The sequence below is a fragment of the Pinus tabuliformis genome, chromosome J (assembly GCF_031772625.1).
Source record: "Pinus tabuliformis cultivar Carrire ecotype Pingquan chromosome J, CPIR1, whole genome shotgun sequence".
In the NCBI taxonomy this organism is placed as follows: domain Eukaryota; kingdom Viridiplantae; phylum Streptophyta; class Pinopsida; order Pinales; family Pinaceae; genus Pinus; species Pinus tabuliformis.
This window is the reverse complement of record NC_142295.1, coordinates 38,349,696-38,372,090: the sequence shown is the minus strand read 5'-3', so window position 1 is coordinate 38,372,090 and position 22,395 is coordinate 38,349,696. Positions and strand designations below refer to the sequence as shown.

Genomic DNA, 22,395 nt, shown 5'->3' with positions numbered 1-22,395 from the left:
ATGAAAGGTCCACATTTATCTAAAAAGTAGTAATGTTGTTTCTATTTTTTTAATTAAATTGATTCTCCTATGAGAACATATGTGATAGATACACAAATATTGTTTTTTAGACATTAGGTATTGGCCCATTATATTGTAACAAAGTCTATTTATAAGTTAAGAATCTCTATGATTGAATGGGGTAAATTGGGATGACAAAAAATTAAATAATAATAATAATAATAAAGAAGAAGCTATAATTCAGTAAAATTTATGATTTTTTAATAATAATAATAAAGAAATTATAATCAGTAAAATTTATGGTTTTTTAATAATTGAGATCGTGAGATATATTATGAGATAAGTTAATGTTTATCTTTGTTTACCCACACCATTAAACAAATATACTCAATATAAATCAACATTAAAAATTAAATTTACATGAAGAAAATAATTCTTTCCTCGACCCACCCAACTGTAAAATTTTCGTATTCAAATTAATTTAAAATCATAAGAGTTTTTGTAGACACCGCAGGGAGCAATTTTCACAAAGAACTATATTCTATGTAAATATTATGAGGTAAAGAAATAACGTTCCCTTCATTCTCTCTATCAATTTGGTAAATGTGGACAACAACACAAACTTCAACTTTAACGTGGTACAGCTGCACCATTTTGTACGCAAACATGTCTCGCTGAATCTGATATGTGGCCCCTCGGGTTTCCTTACTAACAACTTGTCTTTGTCTCGGCGAATCTGATATGTGGCCCGTGGGGTTTCCTTACTAACAACTTGCACCTTGTGACAACGTGGGATAGACGGTGGAAATGTTAAAATTGTGAGTGATAAGCCAACGTGCAATTAATTTAATGTACTACTTTGACCATCTCGTAACCGAGGGACTCCGTGACGGCATGAACCCGACCCACAGAAAAATTTGATGGCAAGTGGGGTCAACTACAAAGTTAGTAAAAGAGCGGGATATTTATATTTTAATTTTTTAATCATTAGTTTTAAATTACTAGTCAGGTAGATAAAGTGTGTCAAGCAGATTTATAAAATGGTTTTCTGAAAGCAAAGTTGTAAGTAAAGCATTTGTCAAAAACCGAGATGTTAAACTTGTAGGGATATGGATATTTTACATTTTAGACCCCTTTAAAAAATCCTAAAATAACATTAATTATATATAGATTTTTAAATTACCTCATCAAAACCATTTTAAATAATACATTTTAGATAAACCAATTGCCAACAATGACCAACTAACCTCATCAACTTGATGTCAGATTGGTACCTGACGCCCGCAGAATCTGATACCACAGGATTTTTATAGTCACAACTTGCAGAGACATTAATAGTGTGGAATGTGGGACTGGGAACCACAGTAGCTTTGGCGGTCACGGAAATGTTCTAGAAGCTAACATTATCTTGAGACAGAGAACTTTGGATAATACCTCTAGAATATGAGACACACTTCAACTTTAACGTGGGTCCAATTGATGAGATCGCAGAACAAGTTGCAAAACTACCCTGTTGCCGCAATTATATGGGTGTGGGCCATTCCAATTCCAATGAATTGAATGATAGGCCACCTACGACCCCAGAAAAACCCCCCTTTCGACAAAATTCCTCTCGCTACGAAATTTCGACCACACCTTCCAAATGGGAAGGTGCTTGTATTTTGTGGTCGAAAAATTACCCCAAAAATGTCCTATAAAAACTAAACGAACTTTTCACAAAGAGGTCAATAAGCTCTGACTTTTATTTCCCTTTTACGAGATGGCACCGAGCAGCGTAAAACACGAAGTCGAGTACGCAGAGATGAGTGTCTTGGATCGAATTCGGAGCCATTTACTCGACGATTTTGAACCCTTGTTCTTCAGTACGGGAAATTGGGTGTTTGATTCCACAAGAAATTGCAGCCCCGAAAAAGAAAACTTCATCCAGACCGCACTCACAGCTGACTCAGTCGATGACAGCAGACGGGAAATAAAGACGGAAACTCTGATCGCGGCCGTTAAGTCTTGCCGTCCCTCGCTCTCTGTCTCCGTTACTCGACATGGATCATTGGAGTGTGACCAAATTCCGGTTGACAGGGGACTCGAGAATTCCTTGATTCCGTCTGTGAGCCCTTGCTTATCTGCTGCCTGGACGAAGCTTCCGTTGGATGAAAACGATTCAGAGGACATGGTTTTGTACGGCATTCTCAAGGAGGCTGCCAACAAGGGATGGGTGCCCCGAACACCCAAAGAAGAGCCGGTGACGGAGATCAAGAAAGAAGCGGCTTTTCCCGTCAAACTAGAAGCAGATATCCGTCAAGAAACGAGAGCCACGCCGCCGCCGAAGAATGCGGGGAGGCATTACAGGGGTGTGAGGCAGCGGCCGTGGGGAAAATTTGCGGCGGAGATAAGGGACCCTGCGCGTAAGGGCGCTAGAGTTTGGCTTGGCACCTTCATTACGGCTGAGGAGGCTGCGCTCGCATATGACGGTGCCGCTTACAAGATGAGGGGCTCTAAAGCTATCCTTAATTTCCCCCTCCAAGTTGGCCCAGAGGACAGTAATACATGTAATAATACGTCCAGTTTAGAAAAGGAGGAGAAGAATGGTGAGAATAATATGAATAGAAAGAGGCAGCGTGAGGAAGTGATGAGTGGCAGTGAAGTCCAGTGGGATAGACAATTCGAATGAGATTGGAAGACAGAAACAAGATGAGTAGCGGAATGGTTGAAGAAATTTTCAGTCGGAAAATGGCAACGCCGCCACTCACGCCGAGGGCCATTGACATTAACTTCACTGGTTCCCTGTCCACTGCACAGCTCATGGTGAATTGAGGTCTTCTCTGCATTATTTCATTCTTTTCCCACGGACCAAAATTTATATCCATTCTTTCTCTACGAGCCTGTACTTTGTATATATTCTTTCTATATGTACCAAAAATTTGTATTCTTTGTCTACTGGATCATTCATAAATATGTAAATCTTGTTATAGCACTGCTATATTGACTCATAGAGGTTAATCAAGCAAATCTCTGAACGTTGCTACAGCTTAAGATGGTAATGTCTTTGAGCAATGGCCTTTTACATTTTTGTGAACAACCAGATTTGGTTCGTCTTTTCAAATGAATCTGTCATTTATGAATTGTACATATGTTTACATAGATGATTTTAATTCTTTAAAAATATTTCAAAGTGCAGAGTTTTCAGTTAATTTACTGATTTCAAAAATTATAAATGTTTAATTATTTTTTGTAAAAATATCTAAATATTTTAGATAATTTTATTTTTTTAATAAAATAAAAGCATTTTATATGAATTAAACAAAATTATTAAAAATATAAAAATCAAATAAATAACTAAATCAAATCTTTAAAGATTTTTTATATCGTTTACCGAATCACATTAACAAATGAGACATAATATTAATTTCATCATTTTTAAAAATAATTAATAGTTAAATAAATAAAGTTAATACACGTAACAAGTTTAATTAAAATTCTTCTTGTCATGGGAGGAAAAACGTCAAAATTCTTCGAAACATGGGAGGAAAAACTTCAATCATTTGAAGAGAAGTTCGTTTCATGGAAAAAAAAAAAATGATAAGAAAACAAATTTCATTAAAATTTAAATTATTAAAAAATTAATAAATTAAATGGAGATACAAATTTAGTAAGTTAAACTGAGACAATTTTATCAACTTTAAAATTTTATCCACCATCACTGTAATATTTTCAAAAATTAAACACAAATAATAATAATGTGTTTCATTTTATTTTTGTTTAATTTGTTTTAGAAAAATGTATTTTAATATTAATTATATTAATAAATGTGATTATTTTAAAATAGTGTTTCAAGAATTTTAATTCAATTATTAATAATTATTAGAAGTGAATAGAAGAATTTCTATAAAATATTTTAGTAATATATATAAATTAAAAGTTGAGATTTATGTTCAAGCTGGTTATGTGGTTTTTGCTATTTTAATTAAATTGATTAATTAAAAAAAGGTCATATATGGTTTTTGAGTTGTGGTATTGAAGAGCATTGGTATTTACCCATAGTATTGTAACAAAGTCTATTTACAAATTAAGAATCTCCATGGTAAAGTGGGGGTAAATCTCCATCTTCCATGTTTTCTTAAAATGTATATATGTTTAACTCATATATTGTTATTTGAGGAGGTGCAGAGTAAATCTAATATAGAGACCTTCACATTAGAAGCAATGGTGGCTAGAGGTCAATCCAAAGAAAGAGGGGAGACAATGAGAGGTATGTTAAGATCTAAGTCAAATGGAAAGAAGACTAAGTTCAGATGTTGGTACTGTAGAAAGAATCAACATCTCACGAATAATTTTTGGAAGAGACAGGTATCCAAGGAAGACATTAAGATAGAAGAAAATATAGTTTAGTTAGTTTCAAATATGTTTGATGAAGTTTGATCCATCTGTAATGACTTCCAATATCATGAAGAATGACTATTAGATGCTGGTGCTTTACACCATATGTTTCCACATAGGAATTGGTTTTCCTCTTATCAAACTATGGATGGTGGATTTGTTCTTATGGAAAACAATGTGTCATGTAAGACTATTGGGATTGGGAGTGTTAAGATTAAAATGTCTAATGGTATTATAAGGAAATTGAAAGAGGTAAGACATGTACCTAAAATTAAATAGAATTGAATTTCTTTTGGAGCTTGGGGTTTTAGAGGTTATAGGTTTACAGGTCAAGGTGGAACATTGAAAGTGTCTAAGGGCATTTTGTGGTTATGAAGTCTATACAGATTCGAAACCTTTACAAGTTCGAAAGCAACAACTAAATAAATGAAAAGCTGGTGGCATTTGAGAAAATATATGTGGAACATCCATAACAACTTGTTTAAGAGCAAGATACGATTCGTTTTCCAACTTAAGAATTCATTGTATAGCATGTAGCAGTGCCTTAGGCAATTCCACAAGAAGTTTGATTCCTTCATGGTGAACCACAATCTTACTAGAATTGAGTACGACTATTGTGTTTCAAAATTTAAAATGACACACTCATTGTCTTGTCAATCTATATATTGACAGTATGATTGTTGCAAACATGGTTGAAATCAATAGGTTTAAGGCTTAGTTGACTAGGCTTTTTGTTATGAAGGATCTATAATAAACAAAGAAAATTTTGGTTAATTAAGCACATAGAGTCAGGAAAATGGTAAGTATTTATTATCACAATAACGTATGTGGAATGTGAAACATATAAATATCACTTTTGCTTCCCATTTTAAGTTTTCTTCAAGGTTACATCCTAGTAGTAAAGGAGAAAAGGGTTATATGTCTCATGTACCATATGCTAGGATGTAGAGTGTTTAAAGTATGTGATGAAATATTTTACATGCAGTTGGAGTTTTTAGTAGATACATGGGAAACCCAAGTAAAGATCATTGGGCAGCAATTAAATGGGTGTTTTTGTATCTTAGAGACGCAAATTTTCATTGCATCATTTTAATGGAGGAGCAGATCCTGAGAAGATTCTTGCTCAAGAGAGTTGTGAAAAGCATGTACTTCCCTTAGGTTACAGGAAAGATTATGAAAGGGCTTGCGCAAGGTATCAAGAAATTGTTGCCAAGGTGGAGATTGTTGAGTGGTGACAACAATAGTTGAACCACCCTAGCAGATTGTTTCATTTGCCAATGGATAGTTACACAATTTGATTGTTCAGACTCTTTAGAACCAATGATTATATGTATCAATGTTTGAGTAAACGAGATACATGTAAATCCCATTAATCTTGAGTAATGAATAAAATATTTCCATATGTGAATTTCGGAGTACAAAATTGATTTATCAGTTGAAACCCCCCTATTTGCCAGTAAAAATGTTGACCCACCTCCACATCGAATATATCATAGATATGATTCAATGTGCTAATAGGAGATCACACGATATCCATATCCATATTACCCCTTTGTAAAGAAGAACTTAAAGAAAAAAATAAAATTTATTTATTTATTTATTTATTTATTTATTTTTTCGAATGAGAGATTTCTCAATTATGCCACTCTCACTAGAATTTTTGATGTCATGAGATAGTAAAATAGTTATTGCATTAAGGATATTTACTCAAATGTAAAGTGTAGACACTCGCATATCCAACGAGTACCCACTCTGCATACTTCTGCGTAGACCCATATAAAAAAAAGGATATATATATATATATATATATATATATATATATATATGAAAATACATGAAAATTTGTGTTTTTTCATGTATTTTCAATTTTTTTTCAATGTGGATCTACGAAGAAGTATGTAGAGTGGTACTCATTGGAATTTAATTCCACATCCAACAAGTGCCTACACTTAACGTTTGAATAATGTTACAAGGGGACGCATTGAAAAGACAATTAAAAAAGTATTTTCTTCTTTTTCTTCCAAAATAACAAGTACAACCATGATGGTACAACCATCAAAGCCACATAATAACAAGTACAAGTACTCATAGAATACAATAGAAAAAGAGCTCTTATTAACATATACAAAATCCAATAAAGTCAGGGACTTCCACGTATCACCCGATCATAGGTTGAGCTAAACCAAATCTTTCTTTCAGCCAATCACCCCCATGTCATATTCTAAGCATGAATGTGGGATCTAAAGACACAAAAAACCAAGGATTGCCAGATAATAAACCACCTCCACCCTCATGTTGTTGCGATCTCGCCAAAACTAGTCAAGAGATCACATAAGAAAACCAAAACATAAACAAGCAGGGCTTACCAGAGATTAAACCACCTCCACCCTCAGGCTACCGTGATCCCACCAAAACCAATCAAGAGATCACAATGGCCAAAACAAGCCTGGATGCCTCAGAATTTCTTCACCAATACCTTGAGGAATTTTCGTGTCTCCACCCACCTGTCGAGGGATTGTTAGAGATTAAACGACCTCCACCCTCAACCTTTGGAAATTTTCCTAAGACCACCTCACTCAATTCCAAAATCTTTCGGCAATCCAAAGCTCAACCAAATAAAAGAACCTCATCACACCATGGCTATTCGGAGATGGAAAGGCAAGGGTGAAACCACTGTCACACCCGACAAAACCCATGTGAATGACAGCAAGAGAACCAAATTCACTAATGCATGTACCATGCATTCACAAACTGGCTAGGAAATCATACATGTAACCTAGTACCTACAAGTCTTGCTATTAAAGCTGCTTGATCCAACGTTCCTTGCTTGTCCTTTATTTTCCTTGTCTTACTTTGTCTTACTTTGCTTGCTTCCTCCTCTCGATGCTCTTCTTTCTCTAAAAGTAATTTCAAAGCCAAACTAATAAACAGTTGTGAACTGACCCTTAGAAGCCTTTTATCATTGAGGCCTCTATGTTCTTCAATTTCCTCTATTTTTCATTCAGTTTTCCTCTCATGCAAATTTGTGACCTTTCATCTCCATTTTCTCCTATTTTCCATTATTTTCATAAATAAAATGTCAATTAGTGCCTCTTTGTCTTTCCCAATGCCTTTGCCATTTTCCTTAGCCGTAATAAACAACAAGTGATGTCCACTAAGATTTTTTTCCCAACGTTCAGCTTGGAATACGTGTCCTATGACTTTGGTCTTATTTTGCCTTTATTAACTTTATTACATGGAATTTTAACTCGGGGCTCTTACACTTCCACCCTCAAACCCTTCCCGATAAGATTTGAACTAGAACTAAACCCCACACAAACCAACTCATATACACTTTATAGATTCATCATAGTTATGTTTAATAAATGTTTGTCTTTTCATAATAATAATAATATATAATTATACAGCCAATATATCGTTGAATACTTTAAGCTGCTGCTGCGCGCGCGTCTGAACCTGCGATCGAGCCTCAGCCTGGGAACGCCTGAACGAGCTTCAACATGGATCCTCCGGATCCACCCGGTGGGGATCCGGAGCTGCAAAGAGCCTTCTCCAATCTGGTAAAGTCACTCCCTCCGCAAAGACCTAGACCAACAGCAACAAAGTTTGTGAAGAAGCTTGATGTATTATAGGAAGTCCAACTGTCTCCTACCATTCCGCGCATGGCAGCCATTTCCCTAGTAGAGAAAGGGTTAATCAGGCAATTTACAGGACTGTGGCCATCACCCAGAACAGTGCAAAGATGGGTCGAGCGAAACTGGTCGGACAAGATCCAGGGTAAAATATCCATCAGATTCTGTGGCAGAGGATATTTTACTTTTCATTTTGAAACCAAAGAGGATAAAGATCTAATATTCAGAAATGGGCCTTACTTTATGGACTCCAGGGGTCTCTATCTCAATAAATGGACTCCGGATTTTGATCCAGAACTTGATATACCAAATGCGGTTCCAGTTTGGGTTAGACTGCCTCACCTTCCCCTTCACTGCTGGGGGGACGACTCGGTTAAAGCAATAGGAAATGCGGTTGGGAAATACATAGATCGCAGTGAACCTAAAGACAACATGCAGGCGTGTGCGCGGATTTGTGTTGAAGTCGATCTGGGTCGAGGACTGCCGGAAGCGATCAAACTGAAAGTTGATGACTGGTGCCATATTCAGCAGTTGGATTACGAGCAGATACCCTTCAAATGCAAGGTATGCCACGAATATGGACACTTTGCAAATAGATGCACTAAAATAGTTAATGTAGAATCTGATGAGCAGGATGGGCAATGGGAAACTGTAAAAAGGAAAAAATCATCTCCTCCCCTCAAATCTATGGATCCTGAGGCCCCTGGTCCTTCCCATCAGCATCCTTCCCATCAGCAACCTTCCCATCAGCAACCCTCCTCCTCCCAGCAACCTCCCCTTCAGAATCCTTCCTCACCTCCTCGGATTCCCGATCCTCCTATCCCTCCATCCTCTAATCCCTACGCGATCCTCTCTGAGGCAGATTCCGGGCCTGTTTTCCCTTCCACAGATCCTCCTCTCCATCTTTCTCCTCCTCACATCACTCAGCCCTCTCCTGATCCCCCTTCTTCTAGGATTACCAGGAGCTCCTCAAAGGAACATGGAGTGCCCAGTGATATCCCTAAAAAGCATGGGCCTGGCAAGAAATCGGCCAAGCAACAGAGGGAGGAAAATGCTCAGAAAGACATAGCCATGGGTTCCCAGACTCCAATAGAGTCCTTCATTCTTGGACACTTGGAAAAAGAAAATAGTAACAAAGGCAATGAGAGGCGAGCACCTCCCCATGTAACCAGTAAATCATGATGAAAATACTATCTTGGAATAGTAGGGGATTAAGGCACCCCTCCAAGCTAGTTGCCCTCAAGGATTTAATGCACAGTGAAAACCCTGAAATTGTTCTTATCCAAGAAACAAAGCAAGATCAGTCAGAAATTAGTAGAGTAATAAGCCAGCAAAAGCATTTCAATGGATGTGCAAACGAAGCAAGAGGAGCCTCAGGCGGCATACTAACTATGTGGGATAGCAATAAATGGATCTGTGACTCCACCAGAGTTCACCAGAACTGGATTCGAGTCAAACTGGAAAGCAAAACTGGTGGCTCAAAGGTAACAGTTTACAACATATATGCTCTGAATCAGTACAGAGAGAAAGAAGTGTGTTGGAACACATTGGAAGCAAGTATAGAAGAAGAGCAGAACAATAACCTCATTATAGCAGGAGACTTAAATCTGGTGATGCACGCTAACGAAAAAAGAGGAGGAAATTTCACCCCTGATCCATTCAGAAGTCGACTTGAGACCATCATGCAGGAGCAAGACCTTGTTGATATCAGACCCAAAAACCGTAGGTACACCTGGAGTAACAGAAGAATTGGTGCCGGCAATATCATGGAACGTCTTGATAGGTTCCTTATAAGTATAGCATATCTGTCCACCTTCACTACAGGCCATTCAAATATTCTCAATGTTTCTGCCTCTGATCACTACCCAATAACGCTTACTCTTCATAGTCAATGTCAGCTAGGACCCATACCCTTCAAATACTGCTCCATTTGGAATCGTTCCCCAGCAACAAAAGATGTGGTGCGGCAGGCTTGGATTCAACATGTAGAAGGTTCGCCAACTTATATTTGGGAGACAAAATTGAAGAGAGTAAGACAGGCTCTAAAAAATTGGGCAAAGAACAATTACCAAGAGCCCGAGGTGAACAAAAAGAAAATTAAGCAAGATCTAGAGGAAGTGCAGCAAAGAATTGAAGCTCTTGGGCTATCCCAGCAAGCTAAAGAGCAAGAAACTAGATTATACTCTCAGCTGAGTCAAACTATAAGGGATGAAGAAACAAAATGGAGACTGAAATCAAGGCAACTCTGGTTGCAAGAGGGAGACAAAAACACATCTTATTTCCACAAGCAGGCCACGGTTCGAAAGGCCAGAAATACAGTGAGCACAATAATGGATAATGAAGGGAACAGTTACAACACTCAGGATTCTATAAAGGAAGCAGCCACCAAACACTTTAATAGCCTTCTGACTGAGGATAAAGATGAGGAGGATTATTCAAGCATGCTGCAGCACCTGTCTAAAGGAATCACACAAGAAATGAACAGCGGTCTCAGAAAAGAAGTAGAAGAAGAAGAAATCCAAGCAGCAATTTGGAGCTTACACCCAGATAAAGCTCCAGGACCTGATGGGTTTCCAATCAGCTTTTATAGAGAATATTGGCAGATGATCAAAAAAGATCTCTTAAAGATGATTCGTTGGGTTCTAAAAAAAGGCAAAATGGGGGGATTTACCAACTCCACCTATCTAGCCTTAATCCCAAAAGAGAATAGACCTTCCACTTTTTCAAGATTTCGGCCAATATCTTTATGCAACTCAGCATATAAAATAATTTCAAAAATTCTAGCATCCAGGCTCAAGCCACACCTCCCATCTCTGATCTCAGAAAACCAAGGGGGCTTTCTCCCTAATAGGCACATCACTGACTCTATCCTTCTTGTGCAAGAGGCCATCCACTCAAGCTTAAGCAGAAAAGAGAAAGGGTTTGTCCTAAAGCTGGATCTTGCCAATGCTTTTGATAGGGTAAGGCATTCTTTCTTGTTTGTTGTTCTTCATAAAATGGGATTTGACCCCTCCTTCATCACAATGATCAAAGCTTGTATAACGGATCCCTGGATCTCCCCTTTGATTAATGGGAGACCGTGTGCTGCATTCCAATCTTTTCGTGGCCTTAGACAAGGTTGCCCCCTATCTCCTTACTTGTTTATCCTTATGGCTGAATCATTCAGTCAAACCTTGGATTACAACCGGAGAATAGGTCTAATCACTGGCATCAAGATTGAACAAGGAACAAAGAACATCAATCACTCTCAATTTGCAGATGATACTCTCTTAATAGGAGGAGCTTCCATCACTATAGCAAGGCGCTTTAAGAAGCTTTTAGACCAATTCATGGATTACTCAGGTGGGAAGGTCAACCAGATAAAAAGTTGTATATATGGTTGGAATACACCAAATCACACCATCCATAACATTGCAAGTATATTTGGAGTCTCCTGCAAACTAGTCTGGAATCATTTCTCCTATTTAGGGATGCCAGTAAGTATGGGATCGCTGAAAGCTGATACCTGGAACGAAATTCTTGACAAAATAAAGAGAAAAATCCAGCAATGGGGCACCATGTGGCTGAATCTAGCAGGACGACTAGTTCTTCTAAAATCAGGTATAGCTTCTCTTCCCATATATCGTTTCTCCTTATATCAAGCTCCTGTTGTTTTCCATCAGAAAATGGAAAGAGCCCTCAGGCATTTTCTTTGGCACGGAGGGAAAACAGATAAAAAAAATTTAATCTTGTAAGCTGGAAGAACATCATTCAATCTCAGGAAAAAGGAGGATTAGGCATCAGATCACCAAAATTGCTAAACTTAGCACTTGGAGCTAAAATAGTATGGAGGATGATCACAGGGCCTACAGCGTGGTGGAAGAAGGTTTTAGAAGCAAAATACCTGAACTGCACAAGGCATCAACTCTTGGAGACTAATATACCCAACAGAGATAGTACAAAAATTTGGCAACTCTGCAAGAAGGCCATTACCTTTATGTCTCAGAATATCTCAAAGGTCCCAGGAGGGGGGAGCAGCATCAACTTCTCCACAGACAGAATTTTAGGGCAGCATCCCATTGGAACAAAAATGGAGGCAATCCCTGCCATAAACTGGCTCAATGGCAAAGGAATAATGCACTTGGCTCAAATATCACAATGGGACAATCACTCTCAAGCATGGACAGGTTGGAAATTCCCGGATCATCCCAGGGAGCTAGACACTAGCCTCACTGTCCTAAAGAATCTCCTACACAGCAAAGCTCCGATCCAAGAAGGCAAGCATGATGGATATCGTTGGGACCCAACTGGAACTCAATACACGGTTAAAGCTGGACACCAATTTCTATGTGATAGCAACTTCCATCAGGAAATATGGAACCAATGGAAACTTGTATGGAGAGCAGAAGCACCCCCCAAAGTCAAATTTTTCATTTGGCTGCTCTTGAAAGGAAAAACACTAACAACGGAAAATTTAAAGAAAAGAGGCATAATGGGGCCATCCAGATGCCCAAACTGCTGTAGATCAGAGGAAACAATCCAGCACCTGTTTATAGAATGTCCGGTGGCTGATGAATGTTGGAGAAAGATGGCCTCAATAGGGGAATCTCCCTGGGAGCCTCAGGCAAATATTGCAGAAACGATTCACAAATGGAGGAAGAACTGTCCATGGAAAGAGAAAAGGAGTAAATTGGCGCAAAGGGTATGGAACACCATTCCTCTAACCCTTTTATGGCGCATTTGGTTGGCAAGAAATGGAAAGGTCTTCCAGGAGAAAGGCTGCAACACCAGGATAATGTGTCACAAGGCAAAAATGTTAGCGGTGGAGACAGTCACAAACCACACCAAAGGCAAGATTGAGGCAACAAATTATAGCATGGAAGAGAGAAACCTGATCAGCTATGTTTTAGAGAATATTGCTAGCGCTCAGGAAACAAACCAAGGAAGGACACAAATGAAAGAAACAAATAGCGCATGGAAACTGAGGTTAAAGGATGAGGAATTTTCGAATTGGCTGAGAAATTGTAACAGGTTCTACTTATTTTTTGATGGTGCTTCTAAATCGAACCCGGGCCAAGCCGGTGCAGGGGGTCTAATTTGCAACGCAAATGGAGAGAGCATACTTCACTTCGAATGGGGGCTAGGAGAGATCTCCAACAACAGGGCAGAGGGATTAGCATTGTATCAGGGCCTCACACAGCTGCTAAAGTTAGGGATAAGAAAGGCAGTGGTGTTTGGGGACTCAGCAATAATTATCAGGCTTATGGCGCAGAGACAGAGCACGCCGAATATCCTCCTCCAGCAGATAAACCACCGGAATCAGATCCTCTATGCTTCAATGGAAGAGGTCGAATACTATTACATCCTATGTGGATTGAACAAGGAGGCTGATAAGCATGCCAACAGGGCATGCGAGCGCTCCAAGGGCAGCCTGAGTTGTAATAACACTGTCTCTCTTCAACCATTACCATGAACCTTCAACATTTAGTCAACAGCAGGTGTACCCTAGCTGACAGAATCAATAACATCAGACAAGTAATTAGTGCCGATGACAGAGCAGGTAAGGTAGGCAGGATTTGGATCAGAAATGAGATCAGAATATCGATTCAATGCATGAGAATCAAGAGAAATCCAGGAGAAAATCGTCCTTGCAGAATGATCTCATTTGCGGTTCAAGATATGCATTTGACTATTCCGTGGATTACTGTGAGACGTAGATGGGCATCTTCCCGCTCTCACAGCATGCAAATGGACTCTATTTATACCCCAGGTGGCAAAACTCCTCAATACATTAAGAAAGCTAGTTTCTACAGGCAACAGGATATTATCGTTCCCGTCCATCTCCAATCAGCCCGAGGTAGTTGTTATAGCGCTCAGCAGAATCATAACAACCTTGCGAGAGTTGTGGTTGCAGCCTGCTGTAAGCGAAGAGCTCAGAGGTCCCGCGCTAAAGAGGCCGACAACGCAGACAGGGAATATTCAGTGATAATGGACCGCTCAGAAGATTGCTTCCACTGCAGAGACCTTCAGGCAGAGTTCGAGGAGTTGAGAGCGCAACAACGTGCACTGGAGGACCAAGTCCGAAGTTTGGAAACGCGAATGGAAGATCAGTACAGAATTCTCAATGAGAAGTATCGGGCAGAGATCAATCTGTTCCTGCACAGAGTCAATTCCCTACATGAGCAGTTCAGCAACTTGGCCAACCAGTGCAGCCACGCAGAAGAATCGATAGTAGTCCTCAAGTTCATGATGGACAAAAAGCTCAAGGAAACCCCTTCTTCCTCCAGTGCAAAACAGAATGAGCCAGACCCATACCCAGAAGAGTCCACAGCTAGGAAGATCAGCCATATAGAGATAGATTAAATATGTTTTGTAGCTGTAAATTTTGGTGTTTGCAATATGTAAGGATTTACAGTAGTATAAGAAGCCTTAGAGGCAGGAATACTAGAACAAGGATCAAGGAAGGGACCCTTTTTGTAATTCCTTGGATCCACGATGTTCAGGAAACATTGTATGTATGGCGAACTGCCTCTCTTTTTTTTCAGATCATAATATAGCAACCGAAATTTGTCTAAAAAAAAATAATATATAATTTTTTAAGTTAAGCATGTAAATATAAAAACCATTATATATTCAAAAGCCATCACATCTAGAATCTAAAGAGAAAATTGGTGCACATTTGGCTAATTTTATTGGTAAACATCATTTTCAACATTTCATTTCAATTTTCTTAATCTAAAGATGTGACATTTTCGCTTGGAAAACAATGGAACTTTTGGCAGGATTTTGATAAAATTTAGCAAATCTTTTTGGAAATCCGGGTTACCACTGTCAAGCTTCAGAATTTTGGTACTTCAAGGGTTTTTGATGGTGTTGAATCCATTTCTATCATCTAAAAACAATTCAAACACTCCCACGATCAAATTTTTTGAAAAGAAAAAAAGGATCAGATTCCAGTAAGAAATGATTCTCTGAGTAAAATTGTCACCTCAACACACAACACCATTTCAATCTCATGCCTTGGCTGCAATAATTTTTCGTCAGATGTAAGTCAGAGTTGAAAATGTTTAAATAAAATAAGACGCCAGTAAGGTTGAGAAATGTTTAATTAATAATAGCAACAACCACCGCTAATTGATAAATTAATAATATTATTCTACAATAAACCAATTAATTATATGATTAAGGTTAAGAATTGAAATCTGTATCAGATAACTAAAATTGAAGTTAAAAAAATACAAAATAATTTATTTAAAAGTAAAAATAAAGCCATTAAATTATCTAATAAAATTATTAAATAAAATTTAATATATAATAAAATTTTAAAAAATTAATTATAAATCGGATAAAAACGTAATTTTGAAATTCCGACTCAAAATATATTTAATGAATTAAACCATACTACATTTACATCCGTGAAACTACAATTCAATTGCAATTGCGATGTACCTTAATCTAAAAAGCATAGAAAATAAGTCCGTACTAATAAGTCTTTAGAAATAGTTTTGTCTTAATTTTATAAAGAAGATAAATACGGTTATATTGCACGGCTGTTTAATTTCTAAGGTGCGATACTGACAAGTCAACTTAATATAAATAATAAAATTTTAAAAATAAACCATTTTAAATTAAAAATTAAAAATCATTTATTTTTATCATTATTTATTCACTATCTTATTATATTTCTTACTATTTCAATCAAAATACTTTTCATTTAATCGATTTTCACAAAATATATTACGACAAAGTGACTTTACTTTCTAATAATTATCTATATTTGATCCAAGTGGATGTTGGTGGCCACCCGCCTATACCACTTGGATACCCCCACAATTGTTTCTTTCAGCTTTTAAGTTTTCTTAATTGTAGCACAATTTACTAGTTTTAGTAGTTTTTCGGGTCTTGAACTTCCGGAGCCATTTTGAGGCCCTAAAAGGCGTTTTTTTGGGAAAACCGAAAGCAACATGGGTGATAGTCCATTGTTGCTCATTCAAAAGTTGTAGTCCTCGAATAGATCTTTCTAACAAGGTATTGTGCACGTTAAACAGAGATCGTATGCCAAAGTTACGACCCCGGGAAGTTGATGTACCAATTTACCCAAACGAGGCCCACAGTTTGGCGTTTCATCTCTTAGGGTTAGGTTTTTGGATGTTTAGTGTTTTCCATTGTTTCTCAACAATAAATAGGCCTTCGAGCCTCATTGTAACACAGTTCAGAGGCATGTAGTCACCACATCTCTCCTAAGAGATAAGCTACCATTGCCCTAGCTGGTCTATTTCCATTTCTATCTGTAAGCATGTTTCAGTATTTTACATTAATGAAATGAAGTATTATTTCATAGGCATGTAGTCACCACATCTCTCCTAAGAGATAAGCTACCATTGCCCTAACTGGTCTATTTCCATTTCTATCTGTAAGCATGTTTCAGTATTTTACATTAATGAAATGAAGTATTATTTCTACTGCATATCTGTGTTTATGGTTATCTCTATAATTTGTTGCATTCCTGTTTAAATCCAGATCAATATTTTTTTAATAGCATCACAACACCAACTCAAATCTCTCCCTTCTCTACATATTCCTATAATAAATCTATCTAATAAAAATTTGCTTTAGAAAACCAAAAAACATCTAATTATTTATTTCTCTAAAAATACATTAAATCATATTTCCTAACATTAACTTTTTTTTTATAATATCAAACACCAATACACATATTTCCATTCTTTAAACCATTCTTTATTCATACTCTTAATAAATCCATCTAATCAAATATCAACTTAGATATTGGCATTTTCCACTCCACACTCCCTTCAAATTCACTCCACGGTCCCTTCAAATTCCTCTATGCAAACATGAAGATTATATATTCATTCATTTTCCCCCCAAAAAAAATTCCCTATATAAACATGAAGATTATATATTCATTCATTTTTCTTTTAAAAAAACATTAAAGTCACTTAAAAAAATTCCCTATATAAACATGAAGATTATATATTCATTCATTTTTTTCTTAAAAAAAACATTAAAATCCCTTCAAATTCCTCATTGCAAACATGAAGATTATATATTCGTTCATTTTCCTCTAAAAAAAATTCCCTATATAAACATGAAGATTATATATTCATCCATTTTCCTCTTAGAAAAACATTGAATGATAGTATTTGGTATAATATATTGTAAAATAAATAAAATATCTTATAAATAGGCTTTATATTTGGTCTAATATATTGTAACATAAATAAAATATCTCACGAATAAGCTTTATGTTGCCATGATCACTAACTTTACAACGACAAACTCTTTTCTCAAGACTTTGCCCGTTTACATTTTTTAAATTAACTTAATGGGTTTAAGATTTCATTATATTTTTCTCAAGACTTTGCCAGTTTTACATTTTTTAAATTAACTTAATGGGTTTAAGATTTCATTATATTTGTGATAAAAATATAACATGGTTGAAATCATCTGTATAATTAATTTTAATATGTCAATAATAACATTGTGAATGATAAGTTAATATGCAAATAATTTTATAAATAATAGAATTTTATTTATTTTTAATAATTATAAAATTGATTAAATTTTAGAGTTAGTTTAGTTAGTCGAGTTTTTTTAGTTAAAGCATTTTCGTTATTGAAATGTTAAAGATTTATTTCTTTTGACATTCTCAGATAACAATATAATAAATAAATAAATAAAAACTAATAAAACAAACTAATTACAAAGTTGATCAGTGATTGCATGAGTTGATCAGTGATTGCATGAGTTTGATTCATTGGCAAATTTAAACTAAAGTTGTTCAATAAAAATATCTAAAGTTGATTTAGGGATACTATTAATGACTCAAAAATATCTAAAGTTGCTTTAGGGATACTATTAATGACTTTGTGTGTGTATATATATATATATATATATACACACACACACTTTAATTTTGTTTAAAATTTAACATAAAGTTGTTGGAATTGCAAGTTTAAACTTTTTATTCTGTATGTGGAATTACACGTTTTTTTTCTAGTATACACATATAATTTGAATATTTTAGGTGAATGTTCAGGAGTGTTTTAGGGCATTAAATCTATTTATACATTCAAAACACATTTTAAACCACAAAAAATCACAGCCTTGTAAAAAAAATTGTATTATTAGATTCTAGATAAAAAAAAAAACCAAAATGTAAAATAATTAAACTGAAAATTTATCCAATTACAAAATTAGTAAAAAAATAAGATTTTTTTTAATTATTATTATTTTTATATAAAAAATATATGATATATTTATATAATAATTAATATACACTTTATAACAAATTAATAAATATTATCCCATTTAAGATATATGCTAGATCAAATAAATATTGTACAATTAGATTTTAAATAAATAGATCAAATCCCATTTTATATCTTTTAATTTTAAAAATCTCCCCTTATTAATAAGCATTTCAAATCTATTAATATATATCACAACTTGCTTAATAATTATTACTTTAATGTAATAATTATTACTTTAATGTAAAATATAATGGTTTCCTATAAACATATTATATATCTTAATAATATAACATTTATTACTTTATCATTAAATATATATTATTTCTTCACTTACCTATCATATTTCAATTCCAACGATATATATTTCAACTCTTACTATCATTTATTATTGTATTATTACATTATTAATATTATATTAATTTAAAAATGCATATTATTTTCACTTATCTATGATATAATTAGCCATTTAATATAGAAAGATTATCTAACCTAATATAACATTGTGTAAAATTGGGATACCATATTACTTACCCTTGACATAGAAAGACTACTTAACTTATTCATCATGATGCAAGATTGGGACATGATGCCGTTAGAATATGATGGAATTAGATTTTTATTATTATAATTTGTATCTATAATGTAAGACAACAATATTGGAAACCAACTCAAATGTATATTAAAAATTGATGTCAATGAATGATGTACATATAAATACATATAAAAAATCGTTGAATCAATTTTTAGGTCTTCATGGACTCTAAAAACCACACACCACAACACAAACTTAATCCTAAGAATTAGTTGTCTAACATTCTCCCCTTAATCCGAAGGGATGTAGCAAAGTCCAAGAATGAGAGCTAGAAATTTAAAAATGCATCTCAACCAAGAGTTGAATGTCTCTCAAAGTTGGTTTTTAAGGATGACCACAAACCAATGTGGGAGAAATCAAGGTCTCAACCAACACTAACTCTGGAACCTTCATAGCAGTTCTTAGAACGCTAAAAAATATATGGTTTTAAGATGACCACTAATTCTAGAACTATCAATGGCCAACGGGGCTTTGGATTAACGGTGAATGGGTGCACTGTTAAGGCACTCCTTATGATATGTCACCGGTTCAAATCCCCCGTCGGTACTTAGGTTAGTCTAATAGATAAAAAAAAATTCTAGAACTATCAATGTAGTTCCTCGAACAATTCTGAATCTAGAAGTGCTCGTTCACAAACAACTCATTTAGTAAAAACTGAAGTCTCTATGGCTATAACTCTGGCTCTAACTAGTACAGGTTGTGGCTCAGGCTCACTTGTGGATCTCTGACTCAGGCTCGTTTGGCAAATCTTCAAACCTGTAGTAGACCATCACAACTCTATCAATTCCCCCCTTGTCGGATACAAGGTGAGAAGGTGGAGTATTTTTCATTGCAAGATTGGTCTATACTCTCGAACATATCCTATGGTATGACCTATAAATGTTCTTGGTTGCTTTAAAACAATCCCAAGAAGCAATCCATCCAAAATATAAGGTCTCTCTTGCAGTAGTCTTCTTTTTGGAACATATGTTTGAATGGTGATTGTGCTTTCCACAATGCTCACACGAGTGAAGATCAAAACATCTATCTTTCACATGTCCAACTCTATCACAATGTTAGCATGGACCAATTTGTTCTAGAACAACATCATCCAGAAATCCAACACTAGGAAATTGTATAGGTTTAGAAAAATCAGGAATATGAAGAGATACATCCAAGACATCATTGTGATATCCCAAACTAGTTTTTTGTTTGTTGTGTACAATTTCTTCCCACGGTCTTATAAAGGTTTTGGTAATGATAGACTTCACATCTATATGTAAATGACTCTTGCATACCCTTTCTTGAACAAGACTTTTTGTTGCTTCCAAATTTGCCTTTGAAGTGGCTTCATTACTCTTCCACTGTTGTTTGGAATTAGGATCATCTTGTTGTACTTGAGACTCAATCTGGAGAAATTCAATTGTCTCCAGTGCATCATGTAAACGAAATCTAATATCAACAAGACTTACTTTGCTGATATTTACAGTTTCATCGGTAGTAGAACTAATGAGATTGTTTAATATTTCTAATACATGTTTAATTTGAGCCATCTCAATCAATCTCAGGTGTCAGATTTTACCAAAAATGCACCCTTTTTTAAAAACAAAAAATCATTAGAAATAGATAGTGGCATGCTCAAAATAAAAATGTAATTGGTACAACCAAAATATCCTCTTCTTGTTGCCCAATCAGTGTAGTGAGTAACTTCCAAAATTAGCACAAACATTTGAACTTCTGAACTTGTGATCTTTAACATACCAAGTGATCTTTAACATACAAAATGAGTTCTTCTAAACACAATAACTTTTCTTGATTTTATAATGATAAATGGTATAATTTAAACTTCACCAAAACAAATTCAAAGCTTAACAAAAATTAAAGCCTGATGTCAACTTCATGTCCAGCGCAATGAAGCAATGCTCGACATGAAATTGCTACTCGGAATGGAATAAGACCCATGCAAGCTCTCCTCCTTCGTACAATTCTAATCTTAATTTCATTTCAGAAGGAAACCTTCATTTAATGACGTGTGGTGTAGATGAATCCAGTCATCAACGATTTCAAACTGTTACATAGAACTCCCTTGGCATCAACGAACTGTCTTCATCAAAATATTTTCGAGACATTTTATGCTCAGAGAGGTCTTCATAGATGAAAATCATATGTGATATCCTGATGTGTCATAGGAAAAGCAGACTTAAGGTTTCATCATTTAATCTCAACAACTGTCCAATGTCGAAGATAGGACATCCATCAGTATATTGTGTAATAAAGGCATTGTAAAAGCAACAAAAACCATAGCAAGTTATCCCATTCGTGTATCCGACTGCTTCATCAAGAGAAATACACCAACCAATACTCCATTTCATCAAAAGAAATATGCCATTTGAAATCCACATTAACAATCATTGGTTTCATGTGTAAATGTTTTCACTTTTTCTACCACAACAGAATATTTAAAAACTCAATGGAAACCGTGAATTTAACAACATACATAAAACCACTTTAATCCTCTTCTACGAACATTGGCGCAATATTTAAAACTGGTGTTCTTAATGTAAATTAATATTCTTTGCATAACATTTTGCGATGTTGTATCTTTATTTCACTAGAAGGCAAATATTTTCTAAATTTCTTCTCATTTGAAGTCGCTAATCCATCAAATTACCATCTTTGCCATATATGTCAAACCGTGTCATATTAACAAGAAAAAGAAATTGAATTCCTTTTCTATCAGTGGATCGCTAATCCATCAAATTACCATCTTTGCCATATATGTCAGACCGTGTCATATTAACAAGAAAAAGAAATTGACTTCCTTTTCTATCAGTGGATGATTTCCAAGGCAAACACAAAATCTCACCATGAGCTCTTGACAGTTACACCAATATAGTTCACTTACCAACATTCACTACGACTAGATCAAACACATTTAATTTCTGGCGCAGATTTTTGGAATCAATTAATAATATTGCCCTGTAGTTGCATGAACACTAAGACCATTAAAACGTGATTGCACTTGTTCATTCAAAGCCCGAAGATATAATGGAAAGTGCATTCATTTGCTAGTGGTACCTGCAGAGAAAGAACCAAAACAATTTTTTTCGAGACTTCAAAACAATTTTTTTTTGTTGATGCACATTTTGGCTTGCCCATGGACTTTGCAATTTCTAAACGCTCCATATCAAATGTTTTGAACTCTTAAATTTCAATGTTTCTATAAAATGTTCACAAACTTAAGGATTCTTCTGACATCAAAGAAGAGGATTGCCAAGATAAAAATCAGACTTGAATTGAAAAAGAAGGAGTTACAATTGACAGGTGAGTACTGCACCTAGAGACTGCACTCAAACAAAGAGAACTCTCTTCGTACACTCTACATACATCAAATGAGCAATTACATCATTAAGTACATTACTAGAACTCAGGAAGTTGCAACCAAACTCCTAAACTCTAGGAACAAATCCTAAACTAAGGAGATACGTTACAACTTGTGTAACCATTTCTCCATTAATACATAATAATATTAATTATTTTCAACTCCCCCCCTTAATGGAGAAAG

At 35.5% G+C, this 22,395-nt stretch overlaps 1 pseudogene; it reads left to right on the top strand.

The window, feature by feature from the left end:
* The first annotated feature begins 1,712 nt into the window (after window positions 1-1,712).
* LOC149225336 (ethylene-responsive transcription factor 5-like) lies at window positions 1,713-3,080 on the top strand (annotated as a pseudogene).
* The last annotated feature ends 19,315 nt before the right edge of the window (window positions 3,081-22,395 follow it).